This window comes from Tenrec ecaudatus, chromosome 16 (genome assembly GCF_050624435.1).
Source record: "Tenrec ecaudatus isolate mTenEca1 chromosome 16, mTenEca1.hap1, whole genome shotgun sequence".
Classification (NCBI taxonomy): Eukaryota; Metazoa; Chordata; class Mammalia; order Afrosoricida; family Tenrecidae; genus Tenrec; species Tenrec ecaudatus.
This window is the reverse complement of record NC_134545.1, coordinates 12,417,332-12,440,964: the sequence shown is the minus strand read 5'-3', so window position 1 is coordinate 12,440,964 and position 23,633 is coordinate 12,417,332. Positions and strand designations below refer to the sequence as shown.

At 48.1% G+C, this 23,633-nt stretch overlaps 1 long non-coding RNA gene across 2 annotated transcripts in view; it reads left to right on the top strand.

The window, feature by feature from the left end:
• The window catches only part of LOC142429105 (uncharacterized), a 48,012-nt gene that overhangs the window by 6,622 nt on the left and 17,757 nt on the right, over positions 1-23,633 (top strand). Inside the window, exon 1 of one of the 2 annotated variants that reach the window (XR_012780413.1) lies at positions 8,707-8,932. The exons of the other annotated variant lie outside the window; for it this stretch is intronic. This is a non-coding gene — a long non-coding RNA (uncharacterized LOC142429105). Of the gene's footprint in view, positions 1-8,706; positions 8,933-23,633 lie in introns of those variants that run through there. 2 annotated transcript variants of the gene reach the window in all.

Genomic DNA, 23,633 nt, shown 5'->3' with positions numbered 1-23,633 from the left:
TGCCATCATTTACTGCCGGGCACAGGGCGCGTTACTCTAAGGCTTTATTTAGTGTGGTACGAAGGCCGGGCGCAGGCAGAGGACAAGGGTGTCTGTCTCTCCGGGATGCCACCCTGTTAAGAAGTGGGCGGGCTGCCCTGCAGTCTCAGGCCAGCACCCCGCCCCTCCGCGGCCTCCCGTTGGCTCCTGGGGCAGGTCTCCAAGCCCCGCCCTGGGGAGGTGCCTCTGGGTATCTGAAGCCACAGGTTCTCAGATGCAATAGACTGTGAGTTCGAGTTCTGGTTGCGCCGTTCTAGGGGTGTGGCCGCAGAACCAGGGCCCGGCCTCTCCTTGTACTACCTCTCAAAGACGGGGGAATTTCCTCCAGGAGGTACAAACCTCCTGCCCTCACTGCACTCAGCTACTAACATAATGTTTGGAGGTTCACCACCACATAGAGGGTCCTCGAAAGAAAGACCTGGCGATCTTCCTCAAACCCTGCCACTTACAGCTCAGTAGAGCAACGTCCTGCTCGGACATCGATCGGGTTGTATGAGCAGGAGTCCACGAGATGGTAATAACTTTCTTTTCTTTACACCGCCCCCTCACCAGTATATGGCGCGGATAAAGTTAGTTCCCATGACCGCAGATGCTGACGTCAGATGGATCTTGGCTGAAAGCAGAGAATGCCAGAACGATTTTTATTTGTGTTTTATTAATGATGGCAAGACATTCAACTATGTGGATCGTAACAAACTAGGATATCCTGGAGAAGAATGGGAATTCCGGAATGCTTCATTGTGCTCTTGGGGAACCTGTATCCGAACAAGAGGAAATTATGTGAACAGAACAGAGACTCTAGCATGGATTAAAATTTTTTTAATCATTTTATTGGGGGCTCATACAGCTCTTATCACAATCCATCCATCCATTGTGTCAAGCACTAAAAATTCTTTTCAAGTGTGTGTATCCTCTCACCACACTTCCTCAATCTTTATGTGAGCACATAATCAGAGAAACTGGATTATGTGAAGTAGAATGTGGCATCAGGGTTGAAGGAAGGCTTAGTAAGAACTTGGCAATCTCCAGATGATCCAGACCTGCTTGCTGAGAGAGAGAGAGAGCTTGAAGCACTGGCTGATGAAATCAAAGATTGCAGTCTTCAGCATGCATTAGGACTCAAGGAAAGAAAACCAAAATGTCCCCAACTGGACTAATATGTTACATGATAAATGAAGAAAAGTCTGAAGTTGTCAAGGATTTCACCCTCCTTGGATCTGCAATCAATGCCCACAGAAGCAGCAGTCAAACGATCAAAGGATGCATTGCCCTGGGTAAATCTACTGCACCAAACCTTGTTTATGTGTTGAAGGGCAAGGATGTCACTTCGACTAGGGTGTGCCTGACCCAAGCCCTGGCATTTCCAGTTGGCTCGTATGCATGTGAAAGTTAGACATGGACTAAGGAAGCTGGAAGAAGAGTCAATGTGTTTAATTACGGTGATGTTAAGGAATATGCCAAAAGAATCAACAAATCCGTCTTGGCTAAAGTACAGCCAGAATGTTCCCCAGATGTAAGGACGTGGAGACTTTGTCGCACATGTCTCTGGACACGTATCAAGAAGCATTCCCTGGAAGAGGGTATCACACCTGGTAGAGGCTCAGCGGAGAAGAGGAAGACCACCCTCCACAAGATGGATTTGCCACAGCGGCTGCAACAGTGGGCTCACACATAAGAACAATTGTGAGGATGGTGCAGGAGTAGGCGGTGCTTAGTGCACTGGCTGGACGGCGGTTAATATGACTATTATTCGTACTTACAAACCAACCACGAAATCCAGTGATGAATAAATGGAAGAATTCTACCCACTTCTTCACCTAACCTCCCGATTTTCTGGTCTCATCTACCCACTTCTTTAGTCTTAAGTTGATCAAACATGCAATCAAGATGCATTCATTGGTAATTACTAATAACGCAATGTTGGAAGCAAAGAGTAACAAGCAGTAGTGCGGAAACGGGACTTTGGTGATAGAAATGAAGCTGGCAATCCCATGGCAGAATGTCTCAAGACCAACAACTTGTGCACTGCAAATACCCCCTTTCAACAAGGCAAATTATGACTATACATGTGGACCTCACCATATAGAATACACAAGAATCAAATTGATTACATCTGTGGGAAGAGTCATTGGAGAAGTTCAATGTCATCACCCCAAACAGGTCCAGGGACCAACTGTGGAGAAGACCAACTGAAAATATGCAAATTCATGTGGAAGCTGAAGAAAATTAAAATAAGACCAGTATAGCCAAAATGTGGCCCTGAGCATATGCCACCTAAATTTAGAGATCATCTCAAGAATAGATTTAATTAGTTGTACTCTAATGACTGAAAACCAACTTGTGAGAGGACTTCAAGAACATCATACATGGAGACAGAAAAAGGCCATGAAAAGACCAGAAAGAAATAAAAGATCAAATGGATACCGAGAGATTCTGAAAGTTGCTCTTAAATGTAGAGTAACTCATAATAATGGAAGAAACGATGAACTCAAATCACTGAACAGAACATTTCACGCGGCAGCTCAAGAAGACAAAGCAAAACATTATGATGAAATGTGCAGACTTGGAGTTAGAAAACTAGACAAGAAGGGTCTGCTCAGCATATCCTGAGCTGAAAGAACTGGTGGGGTGGGGGGGAAATCAAGCCTGAGTTGCAATATTGAAGGATTCTTTGGGTAAAGTATTGAGTGACGCAGGAAACATCAAAACAAGAGGAAATGGATACACAGAACCACTGTACCAAAGGGAACTGGGCAACATTCAGCCATTTCAAAAGGTAGCATGTGATCAAGAACTGATAGTATTGAAGGAAGAAGTCCAAGTTACACTGAAGACTCTAGCAAAAAAACCCCAAAAAACAGGCTTGAAGAATTCATGAAATTCCAATTATTTACTAATCTATGACCAAAAATTGGAACAGCAGCTACCTGGTCACCTGACACGAAGAGATCCTTATTAGTGCCCATTCCTAAGAAAAGTGACCCGATAGATGAAAAAAATTATCCATCAATAGTTTATTCAAGTAAAATTTTGCTGAAAATAATTCAAAGACAATTATAGTAGAGCATCAACAGGGAGCGGTGAGAAAATCATGTTGTAGTCAAAAGAGGATGTGGAATGAGGGATATCACTTACTGATGTGACATGGATCTTGGCTTAGAACAGAATGCTAAACAGATATTTACTTGTGTTTTATTGACTATGAACAGGCATTTGTTGGTATGGTTCAGACATGATAAATCATGGGTAGAGTGTCAGGAGTAGGGATTCCGGAACACTTGCTATGTGTGCTCAGGTGGAAGCTGTACATAGACCAAGAGGCAGTTGTTCTAACAGAGCAAGGGGACACTGCATGGCTTAAGAGTAGGAAAGGTGTGTGCCACGGTTCTATCCTTTCGCATCCTTATTCCATTGGTATGCTAAACAAATACTCCTAGAAGGTGGACTGTATGTAGAAACGTGGCATCGGGATTGAAGGAAGGCTCACCAGCAATTTGTGATATGCAGTTAGCACTGTGTTAGTCTGGGTGCTTTAGAGAAACAAATCCACAGAGACTCATGTCTGAGAGAGCTTTATATAAAGGGTGAGTGCACATCAAGAACACATCCCAACCCAGTGCTGCCCAAGCCCACAAGTCCAACATTAACCCATATATGTCCGAAACTGATCCACAGAGTCCTCCTCCATCTCTCAAAACACAAACAATGATGCCGGCTGCAGGAGGAAAGCTGAGTCATTGAACCTGTAAGCATCTCAGTGCTGGCAGGGGTCTGCACACGGCTGCTCCAGCACCCAGGGCTGCATCAGGGTAGGTTCAGGTGGCTTCTCCTCAGCGATGTCTTGCAGGAAGTGAGCCTTGCCAGCTGAAGCAGGGAACTGGCTAAGGCAGCTTCAGCCTGGTCTGACCATCACAAAGCAAGAGACCCGAGAACTAGAAAGACGAATCACTGAGCCATTTATCCCTCTGCTTTTCAATGAACCCCACATGTGTTTATTGGCCAGGTTGGCACAATAAACTAACTAACTCATGATTGCTGAAGCCAATAGGACCTGAACCACTAATTGATGAAGGTCAAAGACTAGATCCTTCAGGATAGGTTACAACTCAACATGAAGAAAACAAAAATCCTCACAACTGGCCTGGAATTTTCAAGGATTTCATTTCACTGGGATCCACAATCAATGTGCATGGAAGTAGTCATCAAGAAATCAAACATTAGGCGAGTCTGCTGCACACAACCAATTTAAAATGTTAAGGAGCAAAGACGCCATTCGAGGACTAAGGTGCATCTGCCCATACCCTATAATGCGGAGCGTGACATTTTCGTAACATTTAATTAAAATGTATATATTAATATATATATTGATAATTATGAAAGTAAAGAATCAAAACAAAATTTTCCTCTGAAATTAAAAATTCGGGCGTTATAGGGCTAAGCTATGTGATTTTCAGTGACCTTCATATTCAGGCTAAGTCTAGACAATGAATAGGAAAGACCACAGAGGAATAGGTACATCTGAATGATGGCCTTGGCAAAGACTATTGAAAGGATCATGGCCTACCAGAAGAAGAAACAGATCTGTCATGGAGGGAGTACACCAGAGTGCTCCTTGGAAGCAAGGGTGGCGAGACTTCATCTGACATACATTGAACATGTTCTCAGGGGACCTCAGCCCTTGAAAAAGGACACCATGCTTGGTAAACTAGACGGTCAGCAAAAAATAAAAGGGGAGGCAGAGCCCCATGGCTATAACATGGGCTCAAGCACGAGAATAATTATAAAGACAGCATAGGGCCAGACGGTGTTCCATTCGATTGTGCACATACACACGGTCACTAGGGATGTGTACTGGTGACTCGACAACACCTACCAATAACAAGACTCATCCCCCGAGCACATGGCCCAAAGTGTTATTGTTAGGTACCATTGGGTCAGTTCAACTCAGGGGACCGTATCCACAACCAACTGAAACACTCCCCAGGGCTAAGCCCTCCTCACTCACAACAGTTGTCATGTTTAAATCCAGTGTTGCAGCCACTGTGTCAATGCATCTCCCCGAGGGCCTTCTTCTTTTCTCTGACCTCCTACGTGACCAAGCATGACATCCTCCAGGGACTGGTCTCTCCTGATAACATGTCCAAAGTATGTGTTACTAAGTTTTGTCATCCTCCCTTCCAGGGAACACTGGCGGACAGGCCCCTCTTCTGAGACAGATATGCTTGTTGTTCTGGCAGTCCCTGGAACTTTCTTTCACTGTTCTTCGACACCCCCTAATTCAAACACATGGATTCTTCAGTGGATCAAAGGGAGGGCTCAGGAGAGGAGGGACAGGTGGATTTTCACATGTGTGTTTGATGGTTATTATATGACTGCGTCTTGTGCTTGTTTATTATACACACACACACACACACACACAGATATAGACGCGCAATGACCTCAAGCAGGTAAGGATGGTGAGCCTTTCTTTGGACACGGCATCAGGACAGACCAGTCACTCAAAAAGCACATCCTGTTTGGTAACGTGGAGGGTCATCCAAAATGAGGGAAACCTCTGAGGAGACAAACTGACACCAGAACCACAACACTGGTCTCAAAATGAGCCTCAGACATACTGAGTCTCCTGACGATGGCGTGGGACCCCGTAAGGCTGTGTTCTTTTGTTCTCCTTCAGCCACCATGAGCCAGAGCTGGGTTGATGGACAATCAACAACATTTGCTTCACGGTTATCTCTGGTGCTCATGTGTCAGCTGCTAAGAGGAAGAACATCGGTCAATTTCTGTATCCCTAGCAGCTAGCCCAGGACCTGACACCTTCTCATAGCTCAGCAAATACCAGTGAACGAATGGGTGCTGACAAGTAGCCCCACTGTTCCTGACCCTTGCAGCATCAGGCTACCCCCATGGGCCCAACCCTTCCAGGGTCACGGACACCATGTGTACTCTGTCTGCCAGACTTCTCACTCCTTAGATCACTGCTCCTGAAATACGCTCCCAGCCTCTCTCATACACACGTGCTCTCAGTAGCCTTTCCAGCCTCCTGATGGGCAGATGCCATGCTGCCTTGAAATCTCTGCTGCCCATCCCGTGAGACTACGGCCTCCTTATGGACCGGGAGGTTGTCTTCTTCATCTTTGGGTCCCCCAAACCTCCAGGTCCTTCCCCCTCAACTCATCACTGAATCCATCTAGACTAGTGTTTCTCAGCCTCCCTCATGCCCTGACCATTCAGTAGTTTCTCACGTGGTGGTGACCCCCAACCATAAAATTATTTTCATTGCTACTTCATCCCTGTCATTTTGCTACTGTTATGAATCATCATGTAAATATCTGATAGGCAGCATGTATTTTCATGGTTACACATCGAACATCATGAAAGCATAGTAATGAATCAGAAAAACAATATGTAATACATATTGTGAAATATTTCTTTCTAATGACAAATAAATAACATTTTGTCTTGAAGCATGGAATAGCATGGGTAACAGTCTTCATGCCGGGTATTCATATGTCATAGGTGGGCATATCTGCTGTGGGCATACCCGCCTGTAGACTGATAGAGAGGCAGTGTCTCGGTTCCTAAGACCATAAGAAATATGTTTCCTGATGATCTTAGGCGACCCCTGTGAAAGGGTCGTCCAACCCCTAAAGATTGAGAACCGCTGATCTGGATGGTCTTTTTCTGAGCACAATGTAAAGGTCTTGGTGTCACAGAGATTAAGTACCCAGCTACTACCTGCAAAGTTGGCCTCGGGCTGATCTCGTCTCTCAAAGGAGGAAGACCTGCCAAGCTGCTCGAGTAAAAATTGTAAAAACATTTTTTTAAAGAACCCAAACCAAACTCACTGCCACTGAGTCTCTTACATCTCCTAGCAGTGCTATGGGACAGAGGAGAATTGCCTCTTCCAAGGTTGTACATCTTTACGGGAGCAGAAAGCTTCATCTTTCTCCCACAGAGTAGACTGGTGGAGTTGAACTGCTGACCTTGTGGTTAGCAGCTCGACGAGTAACCTACTGTGCTACCAACCCTGACAGGGGGTGTTGGTTTGAGTTGAAATTAACTCACTGGCAACCAGCAACAACAGCAGTGCATAGAAGACAATGTACACTGGATCGGGGGAGAAGAATGAATGAGTGTAGATTTAAAGAGGGAAATATGAGTCAGTGATGTGCCCATGGTGGTCAAGTGATTGGAATTTATGGACAGGATATCTTTTATTCATCTAATTATTACTTAAAGAAACCCTGTGGTGCAATGGGTAAGCATTGAATTGCTAACCAAAAGGTTAGCAGTTCAAAACTATCTAGCAACTTGTTCTTAAACTAATTACAGTCTAGGGAACTGGATGGGGTAGTTTTACCCTGGTGGCATGTGTGTGTGACGGCTGTGACAAGGCAGGTGGCATGCAGGGCTCTTTGTGTTGGAGGCTCCCAAGAAGACCACAGTGGTGTTCAGAGACCTCTGGCTGTCAGGAACAGGAAAGGCCAGGCTGCCTGTCCCAGGAAGAACTGACTCTGGGTGTGTGCTTGGCTAGAGGTTTTCCTGGGAGCTCACCTGCCTTCGCTCCTCAGATCAATGTGTCTCATCTGTTTATCCAGGCTTTCTCTGGACTGATATGATTGCCTCCCTTGAGAATTTGGGAAGAAAGGGACCTGGCCAACGTACTGCAAGACATCCATATCTGTACCCATTCCAGAGAACAGGGACCCATCAGAATGTTCAGATGATAGGACAATTATCATTCATACCACATGCAGGTGAAATTTTGCTGAAGATCATTCAACAATGGTTGTAGCAGTACATCGAGAGGGGGCTGCCAGAGGATTCACAAGAGGATACAGAACAAGGAATATCATTGCTGGCATCAGATAGATCTTGGCCACAAGCAGAGAACACCAGAAAGATATTGATTTGTGTTTTATTGGCTATGCCATGACATACAACTGTGTGAATGTTAGTCTGGGTAGACTAGAGAAACAAATTCATAGACACTCACATACATGTATAAGAGAGAGTTTTGTAGAAAGGATAATTGTACATTAAGAAAGCATCCCAACCCAATCCAGTCCAAGCCCACAAGTGTGATATTGGCCCATATGTCTGATACCAATCTATAAAGTCCTCTTCAGACTCACAAAACACATGCAATGATGCCAAATGCAGGAAGATCACAGGCCAGTGGGTAGAAAGTCTTTGGATCCAGTGGCAGTGGAAGCATCTCAGCACTGGCAAGATTCTCCATGTGGCTTCTCCAGTTCCCAAGGCACAGGGTCTATCAGCATAGTGCCACGTGTCTTGTCAGTAGAACATCTCAGGGAGTGAGTGTTATCAGTAGAGAGTCTCCAAGGGAGTGAGCCCAGAGAGAGAGAGTCTGTCTCCCACCTCCAAGGAGGAAATCCAGGAATTCCCAGAATCCTTAGGGGAAGGCCATGCCCACACAGAGCCCTCATTGGCTATTTCCTGATTGACAGCCTAGACTTCACCCCTACACTCCCAATCCTCAAATTGACACCAGATTATGTAACTACCATATGGATCATAACAAACTATGGATCACCTGGAGAAGAACGGGAATTCCAGGACACTTCCTTGTGCTCATGTGGAACCTATAGATGGATTAAGAGGCAGTTGTGCAAACAAAGCAAGGGAAGACTACTTGGTTTAAAAGGTGCGCATCAGGGGTGTATCCTCTCACCATGCTTATTCAATCTGTAGGCTGAGCACATAATCTGGATTATGTGCAGAGGGATGTGGCATCAGGATTGGAGGAAGGCTTATTAACAACCTGCAATACGCCGATGGCACAACCTTGCTTGCTGATAGTGAGGAGACCTTAAAGCATTTGGCGATGAAGATCAAGGCTGGCAGCCTTCAGTATCAATTCCAACTCAACGTAAGGAAAAACAAAACCCTCACTAGTGGGTCATACTTATATTTTGTCATATCTTACACTGCCTGGCGTCTACCTTCACCCATTTTTCTGTTGTCTGACCCCCAGGGAGGAGGTTAGATGTAGATCCTTGTAATCAATTCCCCCTTTCGACCCCACCTTCCCTCCACCCTCCGGGTATTGCCACTCTCACCACTGGTCCTGAAGGGATCATCTGTCCTGGATTCTCTGTGTTTCCAGTTCCTATCTGTACCAATGTACGTCCTCTGGTCTAGCCAGATTTGTAGGGCAGAATTGAGATCATGATAGTGGGGAGGAAGCATTTAGGAACTAGAGGAAAGTTGTATATCTCATCGTTGCTACACTGCACCCTGACTGGCTTGTCTCTTCCCCGTGACCCTTCTGTAAGGGGTGTCCAGTTGCCCACAGATGGGCTTTGGGTCCCCACTCTGCACTCACCCTCATTTACAATGATATGGTTTCTTGTTCTTTGATGCCTGATAAGCGGTGCGTGTTTTGCATCTATACTACTTGACCGCTCCTAGAGTCAAAGCCAGCCTTGCTCCTGGTTTCCCCCGCTCCAGGTGCCAGGAGTGGGACTGACAGGCTGAGTGATGGCTTTGGCAGGGTCCCATGCCCATTGCTGAGCCAATGGTCACAGCCGGGCCCCAGGCACAAGTTGGCTTCCGCACCCCAGCTCTGCCTCTCACATGGACTGAGGGAAGCTATGACCTACAGAAGATTGGGGCGCTCTTGCCACAAGGAGTGAGAGGTGGCAGGTGGGTGAGAGACCCAGGTCTCAGCATCAGGGAGGGGTAGGCGCCCTGCCCCAAAAGTCTGCCCTCTTCGTCTCAAGGCTTAGTCTCCAGGCCGGCCTGAGTCTCCAGGCCTGCCTCCGCCTCGCCCTTAGCTTGCATAGTGGGCATCTTGGGAGCTGCTGGAGGGTGATGGAGGAGCTCAGTGCCTGTGGCAGTAGCATCCTTCTACGTCCGTGTGCTATGCTGCTGGCTCTGACTCACGGCAGCCCATGTGCGTCACAGCATAACTGTGCCACACAGGGTTCACGGTGGCTAGTGCTTTGGGATATATCGCCAGGCCTTTCTTTTGAGGCACCGGAGTGGGCTCAAACCTTGAACCTTTTGATTAGCAGCAGTGGGGCATGTGAGCTGTCCGCTTGCCCTGACAGCAAACATCCAGCTACTTTTGTGCCTGCCTGCATTTCCGGATCCCTCATGTAGTTTCATTGAAACATAAGGCTCCCCTGGATATATGTAGGCTCACAGCGCTGTGATGTTCTGCAGCCTCTGCCCTTTCTCTTATGCATGAATGAGGAGCAATGACTTAATAGTGGTTCTCAACCTTCCCAAGGCCGCGGCCCTTTCATACAGTTCCTCATGTGGTGGTGACTCCCCCAACCGTAACATTGTTTTTGTTGCTACTTCATCACTGTCATTTTGCTACTGTTATGAATTGGGCAACCCCTGTAAAAGGGTTGTTCAACCCCCACCCACCCCAAATGGGTCACGACCCACAGGTTGAGAACCGCTGGCTTAGAAGAAAGAGGCAAGGACTGGATCAAGGCCAAGCACTGATGAATGAACATGCGCGAACTCACCTCCTGCACCTCCTGATCCAGATCTTGCCCTCTCCACTCTGCAGCTTTCTCTCTCTCTCTCTCTCTCTCTCTCTCCCTGCTTCCCATTCCTGATTTATTTAGCCAAGGACACAGACCTTACCACGTGGGGCAGCTTCCCGGAGTGGAACTTGTTTGCTGTCTCCCAGCTCCCTGCACCAGGGTTAGGCAGCCGCTGGGGACTCGGGCTTCTGCCAGAAGTGAGACAAACAGCCAGAATCCTGCTCCTCCCTCCCAGCCCCGTTCCAGAAGCACATCCATGTGCTTCCGTTTGAGAGGAAGTTTACAAACAGCTGCTCCCTCCGTCCATCCCTGCCATGCCGGGAAGGCTGCGCTGAGTACTGACACCATGACCCTGCTGGGAACATCAGCCTGGTGACCTTGCTCACAATAGCAACGGCAGGGATCGTAAAGCAAACAGCTTACTTTGGGGAGAGCGCACCATGTTCCTGGGACTGTGCGCTCTGTGTACTCTTTTCACTGGATCCACCCAGCAGCCCAGTGCTGCGGGTGCTATCACCCACACCCTTGTTTTACAAACCAGGAAACCCGGGTGCGGAGCTGCAGTCACCTGCCTGGGTCCTCGGCCAGATGCAAGCCCAAGGCTGCTGGAGCCCAGAGATTGCGCTCTGCAGAGGCATCAGGCCTTTGGCGGCAAAGAGGCAGTTTATTGCCCGCACCTATATGCAGACAGACAGACAGGAAGTGCTCTGCCTCCCTTGGGGACTAGCACCCCATTCCAACCCCCAGGGGCTTTGAGCTGAGTGGACTCAAGTCCCAATGCACTTCCCTACACCGTCTTACCCATCACTTTCAGCGAGAGCACACTGGAGGATTTCCGGGGAGAGAGGGTTATGTTATGTTGTGGGCCTGGCTCAGGAGATGCCGGTGCAGCACAAGTCAGCCCCCCAGTCTCTGGCCCCAAGACTAAAACTAGCCTGCCGCCACTTACTGAAGGAGTGCAATTCTTCACACACTCAACTTGGCGGTCCTCCAGCCCGGCCAGCTGCCGCGTCCAGTCGGTGCGGCTCGCCTTAACTCAATTAACCAAGCTGGGAGGAGCTCAACAAGTCTTTCTGAAGCATGAGCTGCCTGCAGGAGAGCGGGGGAGGGTGAGATGCAGTGTGTGCACACGTAAGGAGTTGGGAGCCCATCATGGGGGTGCATGACACAGGACCTGTGGTGGGTTGCCGTGAGCAGGGGTGAAGGGGGGAAGAGCAGATCCCCTGCAGCCAACAACTACAGGGCTTTTTGTGGGCGACAGGGCCGAGGTTCTCCAGGGGCCCCCTTCACAACATTTGCCACCCTGAGTGCTCTGCCTCACTCCGACCTTGACGCTTTGCTTCGTGTCCGTCCCTTTTCTTGAAATAAACAGACTCCTTTTTTTAGAGCTGTTTTCTGAACTGGCACGTGGTGCAATGGACGGATGGATGTCAAGCTTTGCGGGGGTGGGGGACACGGAGTGCATGGCCCTTCATGCCTGCACAATGCCGCCCAACGGCCACTGCTAGCCAAGTTCCAGCTTTTCTGTCACCCCCCAAGTCAAACTCCCCTGGTCCGCTCCGGGGTGTCTTCTCTTTTCTCCCCACATCCCCTTGCCCCCCCCCCCACCGCCCCCCCTCCTCCACCCGGGCCTGGCAACCACCAATCTGCTGCCTGTCTCCATGGATTTACCTATTCTGGATATTTCTATAAAAGACACCCTGCAAGATGTGACCTTCTGGGTTTGGCTTCTCTCACTCTGCGGCATGTTTCTGAGCCTCCGCCACCTGGCAGCGGGGACCAGGACTCCCCTCCTCTTTCGGCAGGATCCTGTTGCACTGTATGGCTTGATCACGTTTTTGTGTTGTTGATCTGTTCATTTACCGATGGGCATTTGGGCTGCCTCTGTCTTTCAGCCAGCGGGAATCGAGCGGCTAAGTCCGTGTATTGGAAAGGGAAACGTCATGCTGCTGCTGTACCAGGGAAAGGGGTCTTTTTGGAAGGTGCAGGGCAATAGAACTGCTGCTGCCCCTCAGGTTCTCCTGCGTGGGAGTAGGTCCGTTCACATACTGATACCCTTGTCATTGAGAGCCTGGGTTAGGGGGGTGGGGTGATGTCTTCAGACTTGAGTTTGAATGCAGACTTCGTCATCTGGGTGACTCTGGGCCCCAGGCCTGGCCCTCTTCCAACCTCAGTGTCCTGAACTGCAAGATGGTATCGCTTGTCACTGCTTCCTCCCCTAGCTGTTGGGAGAAATGAAACCAGGGGCAAAGTGCCGGGCGCCAGGCAGGGTGGACACTGAGCATCTGCTAAGTGCCAGCAAATGGATAAGAAATGAATCGGAAGCACATCAGCTGCAGCATAGTGTTGTTGCCTTCTACTGGCTGCTGTGGGCGATTGGGGCATGGTGGGTACAGGGTGAGCTGCAAGGTCAGCAGTTCGAAATCACCAGACTGTCCACGGGAGACAGAAGAGGCCTTCTAATCCTGTAAAGAGTTATGGTCTCGGAAACTCATGAGGGCAGTTCTACCTTGTCCTATTGGGTTGTGAAGCAGTGAGTTTGGGTTCAGTTTGGATTTGGGTTGGGGATTGCTGGCTGGCCAGCTCCGACTCATGGCAGTGTTATGTTCAACCTAATAAAACGCTGCCTGGCCCTGCACCATCTTCCTACCATATGTACTTGAGTATAAGCCTACCCGAATGTCCACTGAGGCACCACAAAAACTGCATTAAAAAATGTGCTGAAAAATGCGGCTTCTACTCGAATATACGGTAAGTGTTGTCACCTGGGACCCAGTTGGTGCAGCTCTTGAGAGTTGCTCTCATTCCGTTAGTCCTCCGCCCGATGGCAGTGGATTGGGTTTCCTTGGCTTCATATTTTACCAACCCCGGCGTCCTTTCCAAGTCCTCGGTCTTTCCTAGTGACCTGTCTGAAGTCAGCAAATCAAATCTCTCCTTCCTTGCTTCGAAGGGGCATGCTAGTTGAACTGTCTTCTGAGCCTTATTTGTTCGTTCCCTGGGCAGCTCAGGGCACATGTGATACTCTTTGCCAATACTGTACCACTTTGGATGCATTAAAGCAGGGATAACTAATGTTTGCAAGCAAATGCTCTGTGCCCAGAACTGTGGAAGCAGCCTGGCAGGCATTATTTCATAGCCTCCCTGGTGTGTTCTTTCTTGGCAGTACAGAACACCAACGTGCCCATTTCATAGATCAGAAAATGGAGGCCCAGGGAGGTGGAGCCCTGATGAAGGGCACAGAGAGGAGTTGAACTTCGGGAACATTGACTGACAGTGTGAGGGTGGAAAGGCTGAAAAGGAGATGAATTGCAAAATCGCTGCCTGACCCCTTGGACCCAGCCCTGGCAACCTGCTGCAAGTTCACCTTGGCGATTCAGTCTCCCCTGTTCTCCTGCCAGCAGATCCTCTTCTTCAAGTTGCTGCATGTCGGGTCTGCCGAGATGAAGTTCCCAGGAAGACCTGCCCTGGCCTTCATATCTTTCCTAGTTGACTTACCTTTGGAGATTCGTGGGCTTCATCAGCCCCTTTGTGTCTGTCATCCCCCTGACTGATTCTGTGTCCCTAAATCCTCCCCTTTCTCTGCAACCCAGCTTTTCTTATCCATGCTGGCGCTAAGCCCCCAACACCTCCAAGCAGTCTGATGCTAATTATTCGAATCTATGCCGAACATTTCGTCTTCTTAGTGTCTTCTTAGTCTGAGAGCTCCGCCGAAACCTGCTCGCTTTGGGAGACTCTGCTGACAATCAAAATTCTAGTGGCATTGCTTCCGGCATCACAGCATTGCACAAGCCACCACAGGACGAAGGAATGACAGCCAAGCAGTGGCCTGGCTTGGATCCACAATCAGTGCTCATGGAAGCAGCAGTTAAGAAACCGAAGGCTGCATTGCATTGGGCAAATCTGCAGCATGAGACCTCTTGGGAGTGTTGAAAAGCAAGGAGGTTGCTTTGAGGACTAAGGGGCGCCTGGCCCAAGCCGTGGTATGTTCAGTGGTCTCCTCTGCATGTGAAAGTTGGACATCGAATAAAGAAGACCGAAGAACTGATGTGTTCAGATTGTGGTGCTGGTGAAGAAAAGGGCCGTGGACTGCTAAAAGGATGAACAAGCCTTGTCTTAGAGGAAGCACGAGACCAGAGTGCTACTTAGAGGCAAAGATGGTGAGACTCCATCTCACATACTTGGGACATATTGTCAGGAGAGACCAGTCCCTGGAGAAGGACGTCATGCTTGGTAAAATAGAGGGGTAGCAAAACAGAGGAAGGCCCTCGATGAGGTGGACGGACACAGTGGCTGCGACCAGGGGCCCCAGTATCAGAAGGATTGTGAAGAGGAGGCAGGACTGGACAGTGTTTCCTTGTCATGGGGTTGCTATGGTTGGAACTAACTCGGGGGCATCTGTGCAAAACACTGGTTACGTCTCAAGTTCACGTGCGTCTCATTCAGCTGTCACTTCTTCTACAGGGGGTGCAGCTTGAATCGCCATCTGGCTGGGGTAACCCGCCCCACTCAGCAGTGACGGTCAGTGGGGACTCTTTTCGTTTCCTTAGGGCTATGTAACCCTCTATCATGAGTGTGGCCCCTTAACAACAGAAGCCCTTCTTCTCTTCGTTGTCACCAGTCTGGAATCAAGGGGTCAGCAAGACCACATCCTTCAGGGTTCTAGAGGGGGAGGAGGATTCTTGGCTGCACCTTCCCAGCAGCTGGTGTCTTTGTCTTGTGGCAGTGCCACTCCAATCTCTGTCTTTGCCTCTTCCCCCATGCCATTCTTCTTGGCCCACGTTTCCGTGTGTCCTTTGCTGTTTCTTTAAAGGTCACTCACTGGCGTGAGGGTCCACCCTAATCCAGCAAGGGAGTCCTCGGGAACAGAAAGGGAAGGCTGTGTGGTTTAGAAATCAGGGAAGGGGCGTGTCCGGGTAGCATCCTTTCCCTGCATTATTCATTCTGTATGCTGAGCAAATATTTTGAGAAGCAGGGCTATTATGAAGCAGAGGGTGACATCCAAACTGGAGGATGCTATAAGCTTGCCTGATGAACTTGAAGAGAACTTGAGCCTCTTGCTGATGGAGACCAGAGACAAGAGTGAGCCTTGAGTGTGGATTGCACCTTGGCCTAAGGGAAACAAAAATCCTCACAACGGGACCAGGAAGAGATATCATGATAAGCAGAGAAGAGCCTGAAGTTGTCAAGCATGTCATTTGGCTTGGCTCTCCACAATCGGCACCCCTGGAAGCAGCAGTCCAGAAATTAAATGATATGTTGCATTGGGAAAATCGGCTGCCGAAGATTTTTCTTTAAGGAGGAACAGAGTAAGAACATCACTGACTGGGCTGAGTCACACCTGACCCGAAGTGGCATATTTTTAAAAATTCACTCATATGCCTATGAAAGTTGTATAGCGAATTTTTTAAAATGGAAGAATTGATGCTTTGGAATTAGGGTCTCAGTGGAGAATCTTAACTATACCACAGACTGCCTGAAGAACAGACAAATCTGCCCATTACAGCCAGAATGTTCCTTAGACGTCAGGATAGCAAGACTTTGTCTCACATGTGACAGACCGGTTATCAGAAGTGATTGCTCCCTGGAAAGAGAGCTCATGCTTGGTCAAGCAGAGGGTCCAGGAGAAGGAGGAAGACCCTCCATGGGATGGATGGGCACAGTGGCTGCAGCAATGGGCTCCCATGTAACAACCATTGTGAGGATGGTCCAGGAGCAGGCAGGGCTTTGCTGTGTAGTATGAAGGGTTGCTATGGGCTGGAACCTCCGCAATAGCACCTCAGATCAAGAGTTGCAACAGCTAATCCAGTATGATATCATCTTGCTCCTCACCTGGGTTACATGTCTAGAGACCCTGTTCCAGATCAGGCCAGGTTCTGAGGTTCCAGACAAACACTTCTTTTGAAAGGACAACTTTCAACCCACCACCAGTGGCTATTAAATTGATTTTGACTTACGGTGATTCTGTGAGTGTCACTGTAGAACTATGCACTATGGGGTTTTCAATGGCTGCTTTCTCAGAAAGAGAGCACCAGGTCTTTCTTCCAAGGTACCTCTCAGTAGATGTGAGCTCCAATCTTACATCCAGCCAGAAGCTGAGCACATTAACCATGCGTCCCACCCAGAGACTTCTCTAGCCAGTACGGAGGCCTCCGGGTAGAAGATGCCTGGCAATCTCTGTCCCAGGTTTCTGTGTATTTGAATCTGGTGGCCACAAACATGAAAGGGGTGGGTTGATTCTCCTTTCAAGACAGCTGTCAGCCAAGTTCGTTCAAACCTCCCTTACCCAGCCCTTAGCAGTGTCCTACAGGCTTCCAGCCACTTTCCCATCTAAAACCGCCAATGCAGATCCAAACCAGTGTACAACTTCATCCTCTCCCCGCTCAGGTTTGTCCTGAGACTGCAGAGGCCAGGAGTGGCCTTGGCCACCTCTTGGCCTCCTCCTCTCCTCTGCTTCTGCACCCAAAAGGCAGAGAAGAGGGCTCCTTTTGTGGCCAATGGAATTTGGCCAGTGCCAAATGAAATCAACTTAACCAGATGTGTTTAGACCAGATGGGTGTGAGAATGCCCAGCCAGGGGGAGGTGGGCTCCACGCTTACTTAACCCAGGAAACTTCTTCCACCAGCATTCCCCCGAGTCCACTTTGGAACATGTCACACAATATGCACTACTGGAGAGTGGAAAGTAGGTACACCCATTTACGCATGAACAGTGAGAGAAAACACGTGTTTTTGAGTAAATACGTCAACTCTGGAACCATTGTATGTTGGACTCAGGAAATTGGCTGCCAGACTTCTGTGGACAAGTTTCAACTTGGCTAGAGGGCTGCCCTCCCTCGGGACAGCTACACGGACAGCCAAGCAGTCCACATTTTATTCCGAGAAACGACCGGAGCAAGTATGTGTTAGTCTGGGTGGATTAGAGGAACAAATTCATGGACACCCATATGTGTAGAAGGAAGAGGTTTATCTACAAGAGCAATTGTACATTAAGAAAACATCCAATCCAAGGCCGTAAGTTTGCTATGAGCCCATATGTCTGATACCTATCCATAAAGTCCTCTTCAGACTCACGAAACACATGCAGTGATCTCAAATGTAGGATGATCTCAAGCCAGTGGGTGGAAAGTCTTTGGGTCCAGTGGCGTCATAACATCTCACTGCTGGCAAGGGTCTCTCTGTGGCTTCTCCGGCTGCCAAGGTCTGGTTGCGTCCATGTGGCTTGTCTTCTGCAATGTCTTCCAGGGAGTAGCAGAGAGAGAAAGAGAGAGAGATGTGTCTTCTGCCTCTAAGGAGGAAGTACCAGATTTTCCTGAATTCTCAGGGGGAAGTCCATGTCCACACAGAAGTCTCATTGGCTAGCTCCAGATTGAAAGCCTAGGCTCCACCCCTACACTCTACATCCTTAAATTGACACCAGATTAGGTGACTACCACAAAGTACCTGTATAGGGCAAGTACTTTTGATAGCTTGTCCGTCCGTCTGTGGTAGTTTGTGTGTTGCTAGGGTGCCAGATCCTATTCCACAGGCAGTTCAGATACCAGAGAGGTTCGCCCATGAGAGACAGGTGACAGCAGAGTTTCTGAATGAAGGCACACTAGGAAATAAGACCTAGAGATCGACTTCTGAAAATCAGCCGAGGAAAACCTGGTAGATCACAACAGAACGTGGCCTCACTTACTTGCTTTGGACACTTTGATTACCAAAGGAGGGTCAGCGAGGGCGAGGGAGACCCTCGGAGACATGGACTGGTGCCCCAGCCTCCACAGGGAACTTGGGCATGCCAGCGATTCTGAGGGGGCAGCAGCATTGGGTAACATAAGGTCACCATGGGTTGGTGGCAACCTGGTGGCAGCTAATGACTTCCACTAAAACTTGTCCTTCTATCTGGTCCTATCATTTATGTAAATATATTATGCAAATTCAACTATAGGAATACAGCAGAGTGACCATAACCATGATGGGATTTATGTTTTCATATCATATGGCCTCCAAACACTGTCCACTTTCTGGTGCTCAAGTGAAGAAAGGGGCACTAGCCAACTCATAGCGACCCTCTAGGGCAGAATGGCCCCATAGGGTTTTCAAGGACTGATCACCACATCTTTCAGCAACTGGTGGATTCGAACCACCAACCTGACAGTTTTGACCAGAGCCAAGTGTTTGACCACTGCGCCACTGAGGCTTTTCAAAGAAAGGGCAGTCTGCTCTGACACTGGCAGAAACTGGGTGACGCTGGGCTGATGGGAAGACGGCACACCTATTCCTCAAACTCTACCTTTCAAGAGGGGCTGGGGGAGGCCACTGAAGGGTGAAATTTAGGAATAGCCATTCTGTCCATCAGCCTCTCTCCAATGTCCCATTCCCCACTCCACTCAAGCCTGTACCAAAACCTTGGAGAAATCTCTTTTAAAAAAAGAAAATCAGATTGTGTTAGTTGGATAGGGTAATTCACACCACACATTAACTGTCTGCCAAGGATCGTGCCTCTGGTTAGCTGGCAGGTACAATGATCCAAGGACATGGAACAGGTTAGAGGAGGCGGGGTCCCATACAGACTGTTCTCTCTCCCTCTGCTTTATCTGACGGCATAAAAACACATGCTAGCTGTTTTATGAGGGGGTGACCCTCCAAAAATCCAGAATTGTTTTTAAAGCTACGTATTTAATTTAATTATTATTATTATTTTTTTACAAAACAACCTCATCACCTTCAGAATATTCTCCATTACACTTAATGCATTTGTCAAATCTGGGATTCCATTCTTGGGAACATTTTTCAAACTCATCTGTTTGGATGGCTGACAGCACCGCCCTCATTTTTTTCTTCACCTCTTTTACACCTTCAAATTGCTGACTTTTCATGTCCCTCTATATTCGTGGAAACAAAAAGAAGTCTTGCGGAGTGAGGTCAAGTGCATGGGGCAAGAAAGGCATGCTGTTCTTTGCCAAAAACAGCACACTGAAATGGCTACGCGAGCAGATGTACTGTCATGGTGGCAAAACCAGTCCCCTGTCTGCCACAAATCAGGCCTTTTTCATCCCACACTGGTACGCGATATTTTCAGAGCCTCCAAATTGAAAGCTTGATTAACAGTCTGACCTGGTAGAAGGAACTCCAAATGCATTACAAGTCGACATTTTCATCCAAGGTTTCTCATCAATCAATTGACATTTCACCTTTTATGAAATGAGAAAAACACTCGCACACTTGAGTTTTTCCCACTGTGCTGTCCTGGTAATCTGTGTTCAACATCACAACGGTCTCTGTGGCATCTTTCTCCAAGCAGGAAACAAAGTTTCACAGCTGCACACCATCCTCTTAACTCAGCCAACACAGAAAACGAGGTTCGAACTAAACTGCTTTCATAAAAAAATACACTGTGACCAGACAGCACCTTCCCAGGAGAGGCCACAGTGTGCACTAACTCAGAGTAAGTTGCTTGAGGCTCACCCAGCAGGGACAAATGCATACTGTGAAAGCTCCACCTACCACAGTTTTTTTTCCATTTTTGGGGGGTCCCCCCTCATATGCTGGCCCCAGCCCATCTGCATGTGCTGAGCCCCACAAGGCAGGATCTGTTTTTCATTCATCCGTCAGTCTGCCAGCACAGGCTTTGGTAGGTAAGCCAAAGCTCAATGAACGGACGTTCAACAGATGAAAGAGTAACCTGCATAAAATACAAGCACCATGTGTACAGGTCTCACACCAAAAGTAAGTAGATGAATGTTAAGTGAAATACCCAGAGAATAATTTAGATCTTTATCAAACTTCTCAAGGAACACCATAAATGAGATTCTATTTATGTCAGGCAAAAAATTTTTTCTATATCACTTCCCTGGCAGCAGGCCCCAGAATTGCTCAAATCCCCCTCAAATTCTTCTTCAGATGGAGCATCTCTTATCACCTTCCTTTCTCACTTTCCAAATATAGTTTTCACTCTTTCTGAGGAGTCCTGGCTAGCAGTGTTGGTTGAGAGCATAAGCTCTTGGCCTTCCAACTTCCTGGGTTCAAATGTAGTCCTACTGCTCTCTAACTGGGAGCATTGGTGCTGTCGTGGTTTACTGCCAAGTAACCACCAGCCGCTCCACGCGAGAAAAAGATGAGACTTTCAGTAAAACCAAGATTTACAGCCTTTTGTCACTAGGCATCAAAACTGACTCAAGGCCAATGAGGGTGGTTTTGATTTTTACTAACCGGGTATGTGATAAGGGGTCAATGGACGCAACCTCTTATTCTTATTATTCAAATCCTGTTGAGCCCACCGATGCTTTTTCCTCACGTGGCCCCTTTTCCCATGCATGCAACAAGATGAACTCCCTGGAGTTGCTGCGACAATTGGCCACAGGCTTGGTTTGAAATTAACAGAGATGCATTCTCTCACAGTTCTAGTGGCCAGAAGTTCAAAATCAAAGTGCCAGCAGGGCCACTGTTCTGCAGAGGCTCCAGGGAGGCCCTGTCCCTTGCCTCTTGCAGTTTCTGGCGGCTGTAACTGCAATCTTGGTTGGGTTCATTTGCCGCCTCCTCTGTGTGTCTCCTCTTTTTAGGGCCCACGTGATAATCCGGATGATCTCAGTTCAAGATGGTTAACTTAATTACATCCGTAAAGATCTTGTTCCAAATAAGGTTGAATTCACAGGTTCAGGGGCTTGGGATGTGGACATATCTTTGGTGGGACATTGGGTCCCTTCCTCTTATGGGTGATGGGCAGGGAAGAGGGCTTATATCTTGTTCTGTGTATTTCCTGTTATCCCATCATGAATGAACAAGTCGAGGCGCCTCCTAGTCAGGTACTCAGGATGCAGAAGGAAATCGAGGCCGATGGCAGCAACACCCCCATGTCACTGGTGTTTATGCCACTCTTTAAGTGACACGGGTTTGCAAAAGCTACCCAAGCCCCAGGTGGGGCGAGTGTGTCTGCACAGAGCAGTGGATGTCCGAGGACACTGCCCATCTGAGGTTTAGGGATGGGCTATCCTGGCTTCGGGTCACCTGCAGGCATCACCGGCCAGTGGTGTTGGTGCAGGTATGTTATTCACAGATAGCCTGTGCCACGATTCCTGCTGCGGCTACACCAGCAATCCAGGCGGCGGTGACTTCACCCGACTCAAATTGCAATCAGCGAGCCTCCTCGCTCATGTGTTTATCTCCCTGGAACTATTTTTGGTGTGTGTTCATAGACAGCACAGATCAGAGTATTTGGTATTTGAGATGCGAGCGTTAAAGCTGATTAAAGTTAGCTGATAATGAGCATGCCTAGAATACATGCACTCTGTGTGTGTGTGTGTGTGTGAATGTGCGCGTACACATGAGTGCTTCGCTGTCTATCTGCAAAGCAGATGTCTACAAATTTGCCCTGAAGTGACCTCGCCCATGGTGCTCCTGGATCACATCAGAGCTTCATGGGAGGGAGATGGAAATGGATGAAATGAGGCCTGTCTCAAAATACTTTCTGTACCAGGCTCCCTGCATCTACGGCTTATCCTTCAAATCCCAGCCCTCCCCATCCAGGGCACCTCGCTTGGCCGCTCTGAACGTACCGAACATGGTGGGGAATCAGGGGGAGCAAACATGTGTCATCTCAAGTGCCCGAGTCAGGTCAAGCTGGCAGTGCCTACCAGCTGCTCTGTTAGAGAATAGAGCAGGCTAACTCTTCCTCTAAGGGTTCAGCCTAAGACAGTTTAGCACTGCCAAAATACACAACCCTGCTCTGGTTTGTTTGGAGTTTTGTAAATCATTTTACTGGGGGCTCGTACAGCTCTTATCACAATCCATACATTCATCCATTGTGTCAAGCACATTTGTACATTTGTTGCCATCATCATTCTCAAAACATTTGCTTTCTACTTGAGCCCTTGGTATCAGCTCATTATTTTTGCCCCTCCCGTCCCCTTCCCCCTCCCTCATGAACCCTTGATAATTTATAAATGAGTATTATTATTTTGTCATAGCTTATACTGTCAGGTGTCTCCTTTAACCCACTTTTCTGTTGTCCATTCCCCAGGGAGGAGGTTATATGTAGATCCTTGTAATCTTGTTTCCCCTTTGCACCCCACCCTACCTCTACCCTCCCAGTATCGCCACTCTCACCACTGGTCCTGAAGGGAGCATCCGTCCTGGATTCCCTGTGTTTTCAGTTCCTATCTGTACCAGTGTACATCCTCTCATTTAGCCAGATTTGTAAGATAGAATTGGGATCATGGTAGTTGGGGGGTAGGGAGAGGGGAGGAAGCATTTAGGAACTAAAGGAAAGTTTTATGTTTCATCATTGCTGCACTGCACAATGACTGGCTCATCTCCTCTCCATACTTCCATAAAGGGATGTCCAGTTGCCTACAGATGGGTTTTGGGTCTCCAATCTGTGCTCCCCCTCATTCACAATGATATGATTTTTTTGTTCCTTGTTGCCTGATAATTGATCCCTTCGACACCTTGTGATCACATAGGCTGGGCTTTGCTGCTTCTGAGCTTTGCTGCTTCTGAGCTAGATGGCCGCTTGTTTACCTTCAAGCCTTTAAGACCAGATGCTATATCTTTTGATAGCCAGGCACCATCAGCTTTCTTCACCACATTTACTCCTCTGGTTCTTTAATCCTTCCCCCCTCCCCCCACTATGATGATCTCAGTCCAATGTCACAATTCCCACTAGACCGGTGTACAGACAGTGGCACAGGCGAGAGCTTTCAATAATATGGAATTCAGGAAAGACAATGCCCCTCAGAAACAGTAATGGGAGCAACAATGCCAGGAGGATAGTGGAAGGGAAGGGAGAATGGATAGCAATGATGGCAGAATAACCCCCATCAGGGGAAGAATACCAGGATAGTAGTGAAGGGATAGAATGGGATTTGTAAGATATGTATGTATGAATAATAATAACAATACATTAAGGGTTCGAAGGGGTGTCAGGGTGGGGGAGGGAGGGGTTAAAAAGAAGAGGTGATATCAAAGGGCTCAAGAAGAAAGATCATGTTTAGGAATTGTTGATGCCCATAGTTGTACATATCTGCTTGAGATAATGGATGCATGGTTTGTTATAATATATGTAAGAGCCCCCAATAAAATGATTTAT